Source organism: Cavia porcellus, unplaced genomic scaffold, assembly GCF_034190915.1.
Source record: "Cavia porcellus strain 051 isolate PalLab524CR breed Dunkin Hartley unplaced genomic scaffold, mCavPor4.1 scaffold_8, whole genome shotgun sequence".
NCBI lineage: Eukaryota > Metazoa > Chordata > Mammalia > Rodentia > Caviidae > Cavia > Cavia porcellus.
This window is the reverse complement of record NW_026947491.1, coordinates 21,063,510-21,083,437: the sequence shown is the minus strand read 5'-3', so window position 1 is coordinate 21,083,437 and position 19,928 is coordinate 21,063,510. Positions and strand designations below refer to the sequence as shown.

The following is a 19,928-nucleotide window of genomic DNA, read 5'->3' as shown; positions in this document are numbered from 1 at the left end:
CCAAGTCCTCAAATCCTGATGAGTACAAAGCTCTCTCTCAATGATTTTAGAACAGGTTGGTGACAGTGTCAATGAACCAAGACTGCATAGAGACATCTGGAGTCCAGGTTCCTCTGTGGGCAGGCGCTGGCCTCTTTATGGTTTTGACTCTGTGGTGAGGAACTTGGTCTTCCATGGAACCACGGTAAGGCTCCTCACTGTTCCCAGGTCAACAGACAGATGAGGAAGAAGTAGACAACAGTGTATACAAACATGCTGACACCAGCTTTTATAGATGTCTAAATTTTATGGAAGGTAATGTAAACATAGCAAATACACTTAGCATTACAAAGAGACATGATAATTAAAATATTCTCTAAGAGTTTCTGAGACTCACTACTATTGACTGTAGGTCCTAATAAACACTGCTTTGGCAGTGCTCTATGACTGCAGGATGTGTGACAGCATGATGGTCTCTACCAATGAGATGCTGAGAGAGGTCCCTCCACAGTGGAATCTACCACAGCTCTCCAAGGCATTGCCCTACATTGCCAAGGTGGGGAAGTGAATAGCTCCAGTTAAGAGGTGAACACTCAAATCAACACACAGTGATGTTCAGCCATTCAGAGTAAATCTCTGAATGAACAGAATTGGAAAGTGCCCTTCAGGATTACATTCCCTGCAAGTGAATGGCAGAGTTCAGGTCAACAGAGCCATAATTTTCATAGTTAAATATTTGTACAACTAAAAACCTTGAGACAATGTAATCACTTGCACTGTGAGCAAGGTCTTCATTGAAAATGCGTTGTGCAAACAATAGTGAAATTAATGGATAAATGAATAAAAGCCTGATTCCATGAAAATATAACGCTAAGCATCATCGACATAGGACCATAGAATCTCTGTCCCTTGAGTAGTGGAAATACCCTCCAGGCTTTTAGCGCAGGTCTGAAAAGCTGGTTCCCTAGAACAATGTGAACAGTGCTCCCCCTGCTGGTCTTGGGTTTCCCTGCAGGGAGGTTTATGTCTGGGCTCACTTTTACCAAATCACTGTGTCTCTTGCACAGTAATAGGTGGCTGGGTCTTCTGTATTGACAGAGTTCAGCTGCAGGGAGAACTGGTTCTTGCCGGTGACTCTGGAGATGGGGATGCGGTTTTTAACAGACGGGTTGTAGCTAGTGCCACCATTGCTACTTACGTACCCCATCCACTCCAGGCTCTTTCCTTGGGGCTGATGGATCCAGCTGCACTTATAACTTAACTACTGGTTGTGATGGAGAATCCAGAGACTGAGAAGGTGAGGGACAGGGTCTGTGAGGGCTTCACCAGGCCAGAACCCGACTCCTGCAGCTGAACCTGGATAGGACACCTGGAAACAATAAAAAGTCAAGCACATTATTTGGTAACTTTTCCATAGATCCATGTCTCACAATGAGGACACTCACTATTGTGAGCTGTCAACAGGCACAGGAGAAGACTCAGAAGTCTCATCTTGTAGATGACAGCCTTGCCTTCCTGAGAGACCTCAGCCTTGTGTGGGGATGGAGCTGTGAGTTCCACAACCTGTAAGCAGATTATGAATCTAAAGTTTGAGCAGATATTTGCATATAGGGTGCACACTTCTTATATGAGGGGGACATTAAGGCCAGGCTATGTCTTGTTTCTTTGTGCTACTGAGAGGAACCTCATATCTGAAATCTAGCTGGGTTTGAGTCTGTAATAAGTGGAAAGATGAATTCACAAGAGCAGTGGAAGCAGTGAAATGATGACTCCATCTTCCTGATCCCAGTAGGGGATTCCTCCGGGTCCTTCACCCTTCCTGTACCCCAATCCTACATTCTTCTCATCCAGGCTCTGGTACTGGCTCTCTGGATCAAATTAAACACAGATCCTTCTGTGTCTCCCTGGTCTCACTCCTCTGTTTCCAAACAGGCTGCATGAGAACTTGCTGCATTGTCACTGCTGTTGTCAAGAGGATTGGGGTACAGGAAGAGGGCTGTGGCTGGGCTCACACTGACTGCTGCTCTCTCTGGATCCAGCTTCCATCCAGACCATTTTCAGGTTCTCTGACCTTCACCAGGATCTGGCCCAGATGAACTCAGCAGAGTGATTTTGACCCAGTGTAACGTGAGTCCTGCACAGGTCAGAATATGTTCTATCCAAACATCAATAACAACTAGACTGAGACACTGAGGTGAGGATGGACATGTGAATTTGAAGGATCAGGGATAAATATTACATGGAGAGGCCACAGATCCTGACAGGAACCCACATTTCACCTCACTTCATTTATGCTTTAATTTGTTGCTTTATGTTTGCAGTTCATGCACTGGACAGTCATCCTGGGGAGTGATTAAGTGCACACACTGGAGCTCACCCCTGTCCCAGCCTGTGGGTAAGTCCACGGAGATCCTAGAGGGGGAGTGGGGATGAGAGGGGACAAGTGACGCAAGGAATGGAGACAAGACAGGATTATGATCAAGTCTCATTTATTCAAGGAAATAAAAAATATATAGGGTATTGGGGAAGGGGATGGGTTCTGACACATCAGCAAGTAACTTAATAACAGCGGGAAGATCTAACAAGGCCGGAGGCTATAGGGTAATTTGAGTCTCCTGCACAAGAGCCCATAAATCAGGCTAATTAGCATGTTCACTGTGGGCCCGGCCACAGGGAGATGTGACAGGCTAGTGAGGAAAGATAGAAACTTAACTACTAAATAGAAACTTAACATTAAGATGCCTGTTGTCTTTTTAACATAACATGATGGCCAATTGCAGGGTTTCCCACACACCTGCTTCTTTAAATACCATTCCTTCCGATCACCTCCAACCCTCTCCCCCAATTTGCCTATTCCATGTTTTATTCTTGTGAATGTTAAACTTACTGAGATCGTTTTAGTGCATATAGTGTTTACAGTAATTGAGGTTATTTGGTTCATCTATATAACAAAATTTTACTTATTTTCTTTTTCTCTTCCCCTTCACCACTCACTGTTGTTGTTATTCCTTTGGCCTCTTCTATCCTGTAAGAGATCCATCTCCTTGTCCGCTTCTACTCAGCCTTTATTTTTTTCTTCCTTTGCACAGCACTTTAGATGTTCTCTGGGATAGACTCTGAGAAATGTATCTCGTGCGCCTGCCGATGGTCCACAGTGCCCGTGCAGGGAGATTTTGGGGCTCAGGCTAATGTCCTATCATTGTGTCTCTAGCACTGTGATACATGGCAGTGTCCTCAGGTCTCAGGCTGCTCATCTGCAGATACAGTGTGCTCTTGCAGTTGTCTCTGAAGATGGTGAATCGGTGCTTCACAGAATCTGTGTAGTATGTGTTATTACCATTAGTACTGATGAATGCAATCCATGCCAGCCCCTTCCCTGGAACCTGATGGACTCAGTGCATCTAGTAGCTACTGGAGGTGAATCCCAAAGTCACACAGGAGAGTCTCAGGGACCCTCTAGGCTGCACCAAGCCTCCCCTGGACTCCACCAGCTGCTCCTTACACAGAACACGTGCAAACAGAGAGAAATCCTGCTCAGGAAACTGTCATAGAGGTCCACTGTGTATTCCATTCATATTCAGTCACACACTCAGTATTTTATGATTTTTCATGAAATACCTCTTAAAAGAGCTAGAAAGAAAACCCTGCTCATTGTAAACTCCATGGTGAGTCATCTGTGCTCAACCTGATCACTGAGTGGGAACAGCTGGACACCAGGGCGGGGCTCCTCTGCAGAGCTGCAGAGTGAGGGCTGGACTGGTTTTAAGCAGCACAGGGAGGCCCTATTTGCATAGTCTCCTTCTATATAAAACAGTTTTGGAGTTTGATATCTCAGAGAGGGCATCACACACTAACACACGTGTTAGTGCACTGAGGGAACAATGGAAGCACTGAAAATAATTATGAATGCAGTTATGTGATAGAGTCTTCTTCTATGTGTATCAATTGAGATCCATTCATTTTTGTGTACTTACACAGATCATGTATTTTTAAATGTCAATTATTTTGTAATGCAAAATAATTTAAAGTGCCATAAACTGCTGTATTCTCTACATTGGATCCTTTGTCATAAGTTTATGGACATTGTCTGGCTCTATACTCTCCTCGGCTGTAGAGAGCTTTATGATCTGGCTCCTGGACAAGAGGGACACAGCTGCTGAGGGTCACTTCCCCTCACCCTGTGGTGAGAATTTGTGTAACTTTGCTGCATTCTGCTGCTTGCTGAGAGGAAACCAAATGGTGATCGTGTTGGGGGCCTGTTAGTGGCTCTCTCATAGTTGATTGTTATCTCTCTCACTGTTTTCTTCTCACTTGTTGTTTATCTGGAAAAGCCTCAAAAGATATGAGGCATAAACTGCCCACGTGTGCTCTTGAGAAGTGTTAATACACATAGCCACTTGCACAGCCACACACACCTGAAGCAGGGAGCACGCATGTCATCGTCAATGTGTCCTAAGGCTGCTCTGCAATCCCTCCCTCCCTGATTTCCTCCCACATTCCATCAACAGGCAGCTTGTGACCACTGTCAGGCTGTTTCAGGATAACTTTCCTTCCTGCTACATTGTTGCTGGGGATCTAAACTAGTTCAGACATTTTAAATCAGTTTCCACGTGATCCAACTATTCCCATTCTACACATCTTCACCAAACAGCTAAAAACATCACAGTAGTGTATTATATGCATATCAATCTGTGCAGCAACATGACTTATAATAGCTAAATCCTAGAAACAGCCTGTATATCATAAACATATTAATGTATAAAGAAAACAGGAGTAAATTCTAGAAAAACAATCATGTGTAAATGGTATTGGAGCACCTGGGGATAAGTATTATAATAAAGAACAAGTTCTAGATCCAGACAAGAAACTGGCTTTCACTTTCTTCTAAATCTTCTCATGAGGTAGACCCTGTGCTTTCTCTGGGACCTGAGTGCTGCCTGCTGTCCTGCAGAAAAGAAAGAGAAACTTCTGAAGAAGAATTTAAACATAACTTAGAATGCATGAAATAGATCCAAAGAGAATAACAGGAAACTAAAAACTCCATTGAACACTGGCAAAATGCCTTGACAGAAACTAAAGACAGCCTTCTGAAACTTGAAGAGAGATTTATGGCATATGATCGTGAAAGAAAAAGCCTCTTAAAAATAACAAGGAACCAGAAAGAAGCAATTCAAAAACTAGAAGATGAGAAAAAGATACATAACTTAAGAATAAAGAATGTGAATGAGGAAGCAGGAGCAAATAATAATGAAATACAAAGAATATTCACAGATATATTAAAGCAAAATTTCCCATATTTAGCAAAAAGAAATGATATCCAGATAAAAGAGGCATACAGAACACCAGCTACCTACAACCAAACAGATCTACGCCTAGACATATAATAATAAAGATTCCAGAAATCCACCAAAAGAACAGAATATTAAAAGCAGCCAAAGAAAAGATGCAGATTACCTACAAGGGGAAAACTATCAAAATAAGAGCAGACTTATCAACACAAATGCTTAAGTCAAGAAGGGAGTGGGGAGAAATATTCCAAGTCCTGAAAGAAAATGATATGCAACCGAAGCTCATATACCAGTCAAAACTCTCTCTCAAAATTAATGGAGAAATAAGATATTTTCAAGACAAGGAGGAACTGTGGGAGTTCATGGCCACCAATCCAACCCTACAGAGAGTGCTGAAGGACATTACAGAGAAAGAGAGGAAGAGATACCAGGATCCCAGCAACAGTGGCAGAGAGGCCTCAGTGAATGGGGCAGACAGTGGAATGAGGGAATAAGGTGGACAAATTATAGCAGAAAAGTGGAATAGCAGACATGAGGCAGAGACGGTAAGCTATAGCCTTTAGTATAGACAGCTCTGAAACTCTATAAAAAAAAAGAAAAAGGCAGAGGTCATTGTTAATGGTGTATAAGGATTTAAATGACATAGTAGTCTTATTGACATATTTAGTTTGAATTTAATATATACTGGTCTGTCCACTCATGTCAGATTTGAGGGCACAGACATCTTGACCCCAAAATAGCAGGTTATACCATGCTAACTATCCTTACTTTCCTATTAACTTAAACTGAAATCATATAATACTTACATTGTCTTACTGTGACTGATCTTAATTGGATCTGAATCATAAGACTATGAGTTGGCCATGGCTGATTTTATTTGAAATTGGTATGCTTGTTAGTATCAACCCTAAAAGTAGAGGCAACTACTCTGAGAATGACAAGATGTAAAGGATATCCATACTGGTATTAATTAGTAACAACTCTCAAATCCTACAATGCTGTCAAAGTTAAGTTTTTATAAAAATAGATGATACTATATTTAACTATAATAAGCCAGTGTGGTGGTCAAATCTATTGAAAATAACAAGAGAAAACATAGTAACTACAGAAGATCATCTATATTGTGGTCTTATATGTCTTATCCATCACATGTTTTGCTAGGAAATTGTTTTGCTGTCTTGCTATGACTTGGTATTCCCTATAATACAGAGAGGATAGATATATATGTAGAAATTCACACATGGGTTTTTTTTCTTCTTTTTAATTATTTATGGGAACAGATTATATAATGCAAGATGTAATGAACAGATACTCTCAGGAAGAGATGCTAAGAAACCCGAGGCTAATTTTGCAGCATTATGATAGAAATTCTAGCAATACTATTGTTCACTGATTAGAATGACATTGGACTTGTTTCTTGAGTTCAGTTTCAGCATATGTAGAGATGGGGACAGCTATCACAAAGAGAATGAGAGATGTGATGGTAGTTACTATTGTCTTCCCTAATTTGGAACTTGAGGACCTAAAAAGCCTCCAATGATTTGATTAGTTCTATATTATACAATAAGTATATAAGGTGGGTGAAGATGGGGACAACTATTTGTAAGAAACTAGAGACAATTAGATAGACAATGAAGATCTCCAGTGGGCTTGCTGCGAAATCTGTATTTCTTTAAATTGTTTTTTTAACTGCTTTGTTCTGTTCTGATACATTTAATCTTACCGTCTTTGAGATATAAAACAAATGTGTAGGACTAATAACCATATTACTGAGCTCTTGTTCGATCATAGAGCAGAAGGGTTTGTAGTGTCACTTTATGAATGTCATTCTAAATAATTTAATTCTATAATGTGAACAGCTATTTCTAAGATGACAATGTGTAACTTATCAACCAGCAATTTCTTACCATTTGTTTTTCTGTAAGTTTGTATTATTTCTACCCTTTTTTATTCCATGTATTCTTTTGTTTCCTTTTCTTTAAATAAAAAAATAATTGCCTATATCGTCAGTTATAATAAAATTGAACAAAACAGTACAGAACAAAACCAATAAAACCAAAATACTAGAGACATTACAGGACTTCAAAAGAAGATAATAGTCACACCAGAATGGGCATCATAGTGAATATTATTGTCTTCAAAGTAGTTGCCTATACCCTCAAACTTGATACTATCAAGAAAAACAGAATAGAGTAAAATCAATCAAAAAAAGATGATGGGAGCAGTACAGGGCTTCAAATCAAGTTAAGAGGAAATCAAAATGGTTACTATAATATATCCTGTTATTTTTTTATTTTTCCATTTATTAAAAAAATAAATAAATAAAAAGGGTTTGAGATAAAAGAGAACATAACACAACAGCACAGGTCAGAACAGAACAGTTTAAACAACACAATGTTTCACCACAAGATAACCCGACTTAACAGTAGTTACCATAGTGTCTCTTTCCTTGAAATATTAGAGTATAACTTCGTATACTATAGCATCAAATATAGCAAGACAATGTAAAACCATGCAAGAGAATGAAAGTATTACAGGGTATTTAGAATCAACTAACAGAAAATGAATAATGGTTTCTATATTATTTCTTTGTGTATAAAAGTATTTGTTTGTATTATCACATATAATAAAATCCAATACGATACAACATGACAGGACTGATGGAGACAGAAGAACAAAAACTTGATGAGACTTCAAAACAAGATGATATTAAATTAGCACTAGCTATTATGATGTCTTGTTTTCTTCAAAATAGCTGTTCATACAATCACAGACAAGAAAATCAAACAACCCAGAATAAAACCATTCAAATTAATGAATGAAAACATTATAAGGCTTCAAAGCAATATAATGGTGAATCATGATTACCACATACAGTTATATATTTGAATCATTTCTTACACTAGGAAAACTATTCGGTATTCATACATGTGAGTTCGATTTAGTTCACTTATGAGTATGGTCTCAAGCTGCTCGCATTTATTTATAAATATCTCAATATGATCCTTCTTTACAGCTGAGCAGCACACCACTGTATAAAAATGTGACAACTGTTTTATCCATTCTTCGGTTGATGGACACTTAGGTTGTTTCCATGATGTGACTATTGTAAATTGTGTTGCTATAAATATGGGTGCACATATATCACTGAGGAATGATGCTTTAAGTTCTTCTGGGAATATACCTAGAAGTGGAAAAGCTGTAACAAATGGGACTTCCAATCCCAGCTTTTTGAGAAACCTCCAGACTGACTTCCACAATGGTTGCACCAATCTACATTCCCACCCACAGTGCAGAATTCCCTTTTCCTCACAGCCGCTCCAGCATTTGTTGTTGGTGGTTTTTTTGATCCTGGTCATCTTTCAGGAGTGAGATGGAATCTCAGTGTGGTTTTAATTTGCGTTTCTTTAATGACTAATGATGATGAACATTTTTTCATACATTTGTTTTCCAACTGTATTTCTTCATCTGAGAATTGTGTATCCATCTCAGATGCCCATTTTTGGATTGAGTTTTGAATTTTGGGTGTCTGATTTCTTTAATTCTTTATATGTTTTAGAAAGAAGTCCTTTGTCTGAGGGAGAGTTCACTAAGATTTTTTCCCAGTTTGTGGGTTTTATTTTCACTATGCTGGAGATTTCTTTTGACATGAAGAAACCTTTTAATAAGAAGTGATCCCAGTTATTGATTCTGGGAAGTATTTCCCATGCGGTTTGAGTCCTGTTCATGAATTCTCTACCTATCCCTATGTCTTCGAGGTTTTTACCCAATTTATCTTGCAATAGATTTAGTGTTTCTGTTTTTTAATATTCAGATCTTAGATCCATCTAGATTTTAATTTAGTACGTGGTCATAGGAATAGGTCTAGTTTTAGTTTTCGGCATATGGGAGAGCCAGTTTTTCCAACACCATTTATTAAAGAGACTGTCGTTCTTCCAGTGAACCTGTCTGGCCCCTTTATCAAAGGTAAGATGGTTGAGTGTGTTTGTAGTTGTGGTTGTATCTTCTAATCTATTCCATTGATCTTTGGCTCTGTTTTGATTCTAGTACCATGTTGATTTTACTACAGTTGCTTTGTAGTATAACTTTAAGTCAGAGATTGTGATGCCTCCTGCCTTGCCTTTGTTGCTTAGAACTGTCTTTGCTATTATAGGTCTCTTCTGGTTCCAGATGAATTTTGGGAGTGATTTTTCTCGAGATCTATGAGTTATGTTGATGGTATTTTATTGGGATTGCGTTGAACCTGTATAACAGTTTTGGAAGAATGGCCTTTTGCAAAACATTTATTCTTCCTATCCATGAGCAAGAGATGTCTTGCCACTTTCTGAGATTCTCTTCAATTTCTTTTTTCAGTGTATTATAATTTTCCCTGTATAGGTCTTTCTCTTCTTTCATGAAAGCAATTCCTAAATATTTCATTCTTTTTGGTTGCTAGTGTGAAAGGTGTGCCTTCTCTTATTTCTCTCTCTGTCATTTTGTTCTTAGTGTATAAGAATGCTAATGATTTTTGAATATTGATTTTGTATCCAGCTAGATTGCTGAATTTATTTATTATATCTAAGGGTCTTTCAATGGAGTTTTGGGGGTCTTCTATGTAGAATATCATGTCATCTGCAAACAATGATTATTTAACTTCTTCTTTTCCTATCTTTACCCCTTTTATTTCTCTCTCTTGTCCAGTAGCTCTGTGTATTTCCAGTACTATATTAAATAAGAACAGTGACAAGGAACATCCTTGTACTTTGCCTGATTTTAAAGAAAAGGCCCTCAACTTTTGGCCATTTAGTATGATACTGGCTGTTGGTTTGTCATAGATGACCTTTATTATTTTGCGGTAAAGACCATCTATTCCAATTTTCTGTAAGGTTCTTATCATAAATGAATATTGGGCCTTATCAAAAGCTTTTTCTGCATCTATAGAAATGATCATGTGATTCTTACTTTTGGTTTCATTGATATGGTGGGTCACATTTATTAATTTACATATCTTGAACTATCCCTGCATGCCTGAGATGAATCCCACTTGGTCATGGTGTAAAATCTTCTTGATGATTTGCTGTATCCTATTTGCCAATATTTTATTGAGGATTTTTGCATTTGTGTTCATTAGGGAGATTGGTCTGCAGTTCTCTTTTTTGGTTGGGTCTTTCTCTGGTTTTGGTACTAGAGTAATATTTGCTTCCAGGTATGACATAGGAAGGATTGCTTCCTTTTCAATTTCATTGAAGAGTTGGAGGAGTGTCAGCATTAAGTCTTCTTTGTACTTCTTTTAGAATTCTACAGTGAATCTCTCTGGGCCTGGGCTCTTCTTTGTAGGTAAGGACTTAATTACCTTTTTTGATTTCATTAATAGAGATTGGATTATTCAGCAGTTTTTACATCTTCTTGACCTAGCTTTGATACTTCATATGTTTCTAGGAATCTGTCTATTTCTTCTGTTATCAAACCTTTGAGAGTAGAGGTTTTTGAAATAGGTGTTGGCGATCTTCTGTATTTCTACAGAGTCTGTATTTATTTTGCTTCTTTCATTCCTTATTGCATGAATTGTAACTTTTTCCTCCCTTTTTAAAAATAAGTTTGGCTATGGGCTTATCAATTTTATTTATTTGTTCAAAGAACCAACTCTTTGATTCTTTGATTCTTCAGATTGTTTTCTTAGTCTCTAATGCATTGATTTCTGCTCTGATTTTTATGTTCCTCTCTTATTTTGGCTTTGGGCTTGACTTGCTCATCTTTTTCTAGATGTTTGAGTTGTAACATCAGGTTGTTTATTTGTATTCATTCTGTTTTCCTGAATGGAAAACTCAGTAAAATAAATTTTTCTCTGAGGACAGCTTTCATTGTATCCCACAGATTCCGGTAAGTTGTTGTTGCATTTTTGTTTGCTTGTAGGTATTGCTTAATTTCTTCTTTAATTTTCAGTATGACCCACTGATTACTCAAGAGTGTGTTATTCAGCTTCCATGTGTTTGTGGGATTTTTGCAGTGTCTTTTGTTATTGATTTCTAGTTTCATGGCGCTATGATCCAATAGTATGCAGGGGATAATTTCAACTCTTTTGCATTTATTTAAATATGTTCTGTGACCTACTATATGGTCTGCTTTAGAGAATGTCCCACAACAAGAATGTGTACTTTGATGTTGTTGAATGGAACACTCTGTATGTTTGTTCACAGATGTGATTCAGTTCTGTTATTTCTTTGCTGATTTTCTGTCTGGTTGATCCATCCCTTGGTGTTATTGGTGTGTTAAGGTCTCCTGTAATAATTGTGTTACTGTTAATTTGGTTTTTCATTTTTGTTAATACTTGCTTTATGTAACTGGGTGCTCTGGAATTTGGTGCATATATATTTAAGATATCTCCTCCTCTTGAAGTTTTCCCCTAACCAGTCCATAATGAGCTTCTTTATCTCTTCCGATCATTACTGGTTTGAAGTTCACATTGTGTGCAAACAGAATGGCTACCCACAATCTTGTAGACAGCATATGGTTAGATTTTGTTTCTTGATCCATTCTGCCAGTCGGTTCCTTTTAATTGGTGCATTGAGACCATGTACATTAATGGTTATAACGGTTATATGTTGGGTTATTGTTGACATGTTATCTTTCTGCTGCTGCATCTTTATTTTTCTGTTCTGTTTAATTGTCTGATTTGCTTAGTTTTTTTTTCCCTAAGTGTATCTAAACTGTCTTTCAGTATTGTTTGCAGGGTTGGCTTGGTGATCATGAAGTTCTTCAGCTGTTCTTTGCCATGGAAATTTCTTATTTCTCCATCAGTTTTGAAGGACAGTTTTGCAGAGTACATCAGTCTAGGTTGGAAATATTTTCCTTTAGGATTTAAAAACTTCACTCCATGCTCTTCTTGACTTTATTGTTTGTGCTGAGAAGTCTGCTGTGATTCTGATAGGTTTTCCTTTATAAGTGATCTGTCTTTTATCTCTGAAAGCTTTTAATATTCTATTCTTATGTTGGATTTCTGGGATGGTGATTATTATATGCCTGGGTGTAGTTTAATTTTGGTTATGGCTATTTGGAGTTCTATATGCTTCACTGATCCTCATGTCAGTTTCCAGTCTCATGTTTGGTAAGTTTTCAGCTATTACGTCTCTAAATATCTTCTTGACATCCTTTATGTTGTTCCCTTATTTTTCATTAATCCCTATCAATCTTATGTGTTTTTCTTTGTGTCATCTTGCAGTTGTTGAATTGTTATTTCCTGATCCCTTGTTATTTTTAAAAGATCTTTCCTTTCCTGTTCACTACTTGCAATCATGCCTTTGAGGTCTGAAATTATATCTTCACTTTCATTGAGGCACTTTTTACAGCTTTCAATGGAATTTTTTATTTCTTATATATCTCTTTGCATCTGCTTTATGTATTCTGTTTGTTTGTTATATTGCTCATCCAGGGATTCTATCTTTTTGTTTAGTTCCTCCAATTTTTTTTAACTGTGTCTTCTTTAAATATATTCATCATCTCCTTCATTTGTTTTATCATTTCTTCTTTCACCTGGAAGATTAAATCTAGTTTGAATTCCATTAAAGCTTCCCAGAGTTGCTTCTTATTTTCAGTTGCTATTATGTCTGATATTTCAGGTATATGGCATATATTTTCTTCTATGTGTGTAGCTCCTAATGTTTCTTTGGATGGGCTGGAGCTTTGAGATTGTAATTTAGTCTTTTGTTTTGTCATTTTCCTATATTTCTGTGTTTCAAGTGTTATTCTACAGCTTCCTCAAAGTCTGTTGGAAATCCTCTTCTATGCCCTCAGCTCCTGGGACTCTGCCCTCAGCTCCTGGGACTCTGCCACCTAGTTCATCCCGCTGAAAGAGGGTCACTGGGGAGGGCAAGCCGGCTCAAGCCCAACCTCTGGAACCAATGGTGTCTACTTGCTTGCTTAGTACTCCAGAGTCTGCCAAGCACAGCCAGGAGTGGGGAGGCTGATGCAGTCCTGTTCAGGACTTGCTGCAATGTCTAGTGCACCCGACAGCCATGAAGTTCCCTGGCAGGGGCTGAGCGAGTGTCCCAAGCTAGCTGGACTCGGGAGACAGTGTGTGGAGCACTTACACTAGGCCGCTGGGCCTCTGGAACAAATGGCGCCTGTCTACTTGCTTAGAACTCCAGAGTTTGCCAACCTCTGCATGATTTCTACCCAGTGTTGATCATGATGCAGGGCATTGTGGGGAGGAGCAGATGGACCAGCCCCCACAGTCTCCTTGGTGAAGAGCAGGTTGAGGAGGAGGAGGACTCAAGGAGAGAGGCAGGAAGCAGAAAGAGTTTGGGGATGACAGGGAAGATGCCCTGAGTGAGCAAGTGAGCTTCTTGAGTAGCAGTGCTCTGTGTCCTCTGTCAGGTGCTCAGGGAAGGTAAATGACCTATAGCAGTATGTGGACGAACATATCCACATAGGCAATGTTTCATAAACATTAGGATCAAAGGGCTTGCAAAAGCAGGACTGGATAAAAGATGCACCTGATGGTGGATGAGAAATGTGCACTTAACAGGGGGTGAGTAACCATCAGGTATTTCCAGACCAAACACTGACTTATACTGTGTAGTTACCTTGGTGTAAATATGAATTCATTAAAAATCACGAAATGCATCTTGTCATCAGCTAGATGCTAAAAACCAATGGGGTTCCTCTGTTAACACACAGCAGTGTAGGTTTAGAGAGGACAGGTCCTTCAGGCTCCAGGGTCCTGGCAGAGAGGACAATGTTGTGAAAAAAAAAAAACTCTTCATTTCTTCTCAGCTGCTCACCTGTAGATCTCTTGTGCTTCTTGTGTCCTCTGTATTCCCTGCTGGTCCTGTGAATGCTTGCAGGGAGGTGTGTGTGAGGGCTCATCAAACTTAAGGCAGTCTGCACCCTTTGCACACACTGTTATTGAACACAGGGTAGCCTCATGATTGCTGACTGAGGTTGGTGGCTCCAAAATATCTGTGACTGACACTTCAGGAAACTGCAAGAAATGAAACTTGAGGTAGCATCATCCATGTGTGATGCTTTCAATCTCTCAAGTTCCCACTCTTCTCTTGTGGTGGGAGTAGAAGATTGTAAATCCACTTTCAATGATTTTTTTCTGTGTACACTGCTCTCCTTACCACAGGTTTACTGTATGTGACCTTAGCGTTCTCTATAGTAAACCTGTGTCATTTATAGCTTAGCCACTCTAGGAAATCAGCAAGTTACTAAGTTTCCTTTCCTTTGAGTTGATTTCCTCTTCATACTGTTCTGGTTTCCTTCATGGTGTCATTAGAGATGATCTCTACTGTGCCATTTGTGCAGAACATTTTTTTCTTGTAGTGATATTCTTACAGATCTATGCATGATTTCTGCATTAGTGTATCACTAAAACTTTGCAGTAAGTTGGAGCTTCAGATTTGGTTTCTGGTCTGTTTGCTTGCTTCAGAAATGTGTTGTGTTAGAGTTTTTGGGTTATGTTTTTAAACCACACTTGGCAGCAATTTTACCCACACACAGTAGATCAAATTTTAAGTGCAAATTTGAATGGGATTTTCAGTATTAAATTATTTGTGACTGTCTTAGTGTAACTACTCAGTATGTTCACTACTGTAAAAAATATTATGTTATTTTCTATTTTTTCCTCATGTAATTCATATTCCTATGATCCTTGGAAATTTTCATTCTATTTTCTAGGTGTAATGATCTAAAAATGTGGATATTACACATTTGTCCAAATGTGGACATCTCTAGAGTCAGATAGGAGGGCACTTTTGCATCTATGTGTGGTTTTGAAAGCACAATCATGCAGTCACAAAGGAATTCATTTGATTTTCTTTATGGCTGGGTAATATACCATATGTGAGCATAAATTTTTGATTGCCCTCTCTGAATTGATATACTTTTGGATAGTTTCTAAGTTTTGGTTACCATGAAGATATTTTACAGGAATCATAGCTTGCAAAATTTTGTATGAATATGCAGTTTCAATATACTTGGATAATTATACAACTGTAAAGTCATATGAAGAATTCCTTGTGCTAATTTTGAAAGACACTAAACTTTTAGATGAGCTAGGAAACCTCTCACTTTCACCTCCATTTTCAAGGACTCTAATATTTCCATAGTGACAGTGGTAGGTGTATTTCCTGTAATTTGTATCCTAACCACCGAAAGTGGCATAAAATGCAAACACCTGAAATCATTTTGATAAGCACTGAATTTGGATAAAATCTTCCCTATTTTATGGACCTTAATCAAAATTTCCAGAAATGGCAAATCCATAAGGGCAGAAATAGACTTGTTCTCAAGTTTGGGAATCAGGAGGTGGGCTGCAAAAGAATGGAAAGAGACAGCAAAAAATGTGTTGTGTACATTTGGAATTTAGAAATATGATTTAAAAGGACCTTGTATGGATGGGTGAAGTTTTCATAGCATATATTCACAAATAATGACCTTTTAAACTTTTAAGTGATGACATTGTTGATATACAAATTATATCAATACATTTTCAAGGTTTATCAGATTTATGCATATAAATTATTATTGGCCTAACATGCAAGAAAAAGATGTAGTGAAAGATATGCAGGGCCCATGGTTACTCCGTTCCATAAAGGGAAGTCGGTCACAAGGGGATGAGGAGTGAGGAGGACCCAGAGTCGCAGCAAATAAATTCCCCCTGAGTCTCCACACAGCTGCTCTCATGCTGGGACGTAGAAGGGCTGGCTCCTGGGCAACATGATCAACCTCAGTGCTCCTCAGCTTCCTCTCAGGGGATTGTACACGACCTGGGATGTGAGGAGCAGGGTCTGTGGGTCCTGACACTTACAGAGATGAGGGTTGTAACTGGGCTCACATAACCACCCTTCATTGTGGATCCAGCTTCCATCCAGGCTGTTATCAGGTTCCCTGAGCTTCACTGGGTCCTGGGACAGATGAACACAGAAGAGTCATTTTGACCCACTATAAATGTGAGTTATTCACAGCTGAGAACACATTCTATTCAAAGAGCAACCAAACTAGGCTGAGATTTCGAGGTGAGGATGGACATGTGAATTTGAAGGATCAGGGAAAAATATTACATGGAGCTTCCCCAGATCCTGACAGGGATCCACATTTCACCTCACTTTATGTATGATTTAATTTTATTGGTTTATGTTTGCAGCACTTGCACTCGACAGTCATCCTGGGGAGTGGTTAGATGCACACACTACATCTCAGCTCCTTCTTTTAAATCCCATTCTGCACCCTCACCCCCTCTAATTTTCCCATTCCATTTTTCATTCCTGTAGATGTTAATATTATTTAGCTCATGTTACAACATATAATGTTTATAGTAATTGAGGCTACTCGATTCCTCTATACAACAAAATTTTACTTATTTCTATTTCCCCTCCACTTCACCACTTGCTTTTGTTCCTTTGGACTGTGTCCCTACTGCACAGGAGCCATCACCTTCTTCTCCTTTACTCAACCTTTATTATTTTCTTTCTTTGCACAGTACATTAGATGTGCTCTGGGGAAGACTCTGAGCTATGTGTCTTGCACGCATCCTGGGGTTCCAAGTGCCCTTCATGGAGGTATTTGTCTGGGCTCACACTGATGTCCCCTCACTGTTTCTCTCACACATTAATACACGGCTGTGTTCTTGGTTTTCAGGCTGCTCATCTGAAGATATGGTGAGTTCTTGCTGTTGTTCCTGGAGATGGTAAATTGGCCCTTCATGGCATCTGTGTAGTATGAGCTAACACCATCACAGTTACTATTTGGGAGCCACTGCAGCTGCTTCCCTGGAGCCTCGTGAATCCATTGCATCTAGTAGTCACTAAAGGTGAATCCTGAGGCCACACAGGAGAGTCTTAGGGACACCCCAGGCTGTACCAAGACTCCCTTGGACTTCACCAGCTGCACTTCTGCCTGGACACCTGGAAATAGAGACTTCCTGCTGAGGAAACTGTCACAGAGGTTCACTGTTTATCCCATTCATGTCCACTCACACACTCAGTATTTCTTGATTTTTATGAATTAGCTTTCAAAACAGTAATAAGAAAAACCCAGATCACTGTTAACTTCATGTCAAGTTCTCTGTGCTCAATGCTGATCACCAAGTGGGAACAGCTGGGTACCAGGGCGGGGCTTCTCTGCAGAGCTGCAGGGTGAGGGTGAGTGCCACAAACTGTTGTGTTATCTACATTGGATCCCATGTAGCTTAAGAAAAATTATAATTTGTAGTTTATTTTAGAATGCCAAACTACATCTTTCTCTTTTTAATCAGTCCACTGTACACTTATCTTGGATGTTATTAACCAAAAAACCTCAAAACTTTTTCTGTAGTAGCTGTTTCCAATAAACTGGAACTTGCTGTCACACATCCAAGCAACATGTGCAAACAAAATGTTTCTGTCTTCACCCTTATTATCTGAAACCCCTGAAGTCTTATTTGCTTCTGCACAAGAGTTCAGGAACAGTTCAATGTCCTGTAATTCAGAAGGGACCGGTCCTTGAGCATCGCCACCACTGTGTCTTCGTGGCTGTCGAAGTGCACATTGGCCTCACCTATGATCTTCCCACTGAAGCTGTACTCCATGGTGATCTGCACCAGCTTCAGTGGCACAAAGAAGTTTATGACATCCTGGGTGTTGGTGTGAAAAGACAGCCCTCTCATGTGTACCATATGTGGGGAGGGTGTAGCTCCTAAACTGGCAGCTTCTGGAAGCTTCTCTGGCACCTCCTTTGGCAGTTTTATCTTCTTGTCACTTTCAAAGGCCATTATGGGTCGAATATCCTCATTTATTTTTTGTTCTTCAAAGAACACAGTTCTTTGTTCACATCTGGCTCTGTCCTGTACTTGGCAGGAGGAGAAGATGCCATTTTCTTTGCCTTATGAGAGCCAATGTGTGTTCAGACTTCATTCCTTCTGCTTGGAAATATCTCTATATATAGGTTCTCAATTTTCTCCGTGTTTCAGCAGGGCTTGGCTGGCCATTCTGGCTCTTCGAACTGTACATAGGCTCCCCCCACATTTTTCTTCTTTCCCTGTAGTCCATCACAAAAGTGGTGTCTACTATATTCAGTACTGCAAAGAAGTCTCTGATGTCCTTCTCATTGCAGCTGTATGGAAGTCCCATAAGGCAAACTACACCATCGCTGACTGGAAGAGAGAACTTGACCTGCAGGTTCTTCATTAAGGCATCCTCATCTTCATTGTTTATCTCATACACTTCCACATAGAGTGGGTCCATGTATATGTGATGCTTCTCCAGGGCCTTCTGCACTTCCTGCTCTGACTCCATCTCAGCCAAGTCATTGCTCCCGTGCTTCCCATCTCTATTCAAGAAAAAATGGATCCCACACTCACTGTTGTGGATTCTGTAATCTGAGATAATGTTTAGTATGTCTTCTACAGTACATGACCAGACCAAGGCATTCTTTGAGCATGAAGGAGGTACACATCATTCTTTTCCTCTCCTAATATGGGTGAGGCCAATTTATACTCCTCTCCTAATATGGGCGAGGTCTTCCAGGTAGGTGGTTTTGGACTCCTGGCTGTAGCCACACACTAGGGCCGCGGTGGCCACCAGCAACTGAGGCAGCAGTGGAGCACATAGAAGCTTGGTGGCAAGCAGCAGTGGAGGCCCAGAACGCAGGCCATGTGTCTGTGCCATGGCACCCAGGAGCAGCGGCAGGCAGTGACAGCCAGACACGCCCACAGGGAAGGGACCTGTGGCCTAGGCCAGGGTCAGGCAGGTGGCCCTTGTGATCTGACAGTTACAGCTGCAGCCTCGAAGCAGCACCTCAAGGACCCAGAGCTTCCCTGCCATGGACTCCAGTGCCATTGTCATTGGCGGCAGGCTGCTGTGATAGTCTTGTTCTGTGTGTATCAATTGAGCTCCATTCACTTTTGTCCATGTACACAGATCATGGATTTTTATTGATGCCACATATTTTGTAATCATGCAAAAAATGACAGTACCATAAACCATTGTGTTATCTACATTGGATCCCATGTCATAAATTTATGCCCATTGTCTGGCTCTGTGCTCTTCTAGGCTGTGGAGAGCTTCCTGATGTGGGTCTTGAACAGAGAGGGACATAGCTGCTGAGGTTCAAGTCCCCTCTCCTTGTGGTGACAGCTTGTGTGACTTTGCTTCAATCCACTGCTTGCTGAGAGGAAACTGAGTGGTTACCATGTTGGTGCCTGTTAGTGGCTCTCTCAATACTGACTGTTGTTATCTCTCTCACTGTTCTATTTTTACCTATTGTTTATCTGTAAAAGCTCCTTTAAATGTAAGGCATAAACCGCCATGTGGGAAGTGTGCCCCTGAGAAGTACTAACATACATGGTCACTTGCACAGCCACACACAGCCAAAGTCAGAATACACATGTCATTCTCAGTGTGTTCTGAGCTGCTCTGAAATCCCTTCCACACTCCTTCCCTCCCACATCCTGTTACATGCAGCTGGTGACTACCCTAAAGCTGCTTCACATTAACTTTCTTTCCTAGGAACCCTGCTACATTGTTGCTGGGGATAGAAACTAGTTAAGACGTTTTAAATCAGTATAGATACTCTTCAAAGAACTGAATTACAAACTCCATAGGATCCACCTATTCCCATTCTACACATCTTCACCAAGAAGCTAAAAACATCACACTACAGAATTATATGCATATCAATGTGTGTACAACATGATTCATACCA

The 19,928-nt window shown here is 39.8% G+C and overlaps 1 pseudogene; it reads right to left on the bottom strand.

The window, feature by feature from the left end:
- Positions 1–1,236: 1,236 nt before the first annotated feature.
- Positions 1,237–18,892, bottom strand: LOC100717175 (G-rich sequence factor 1-like; annotated as a pseudogene).
- Positions 18,893–19,928: the final 1,036 nt, after the last annotated feature.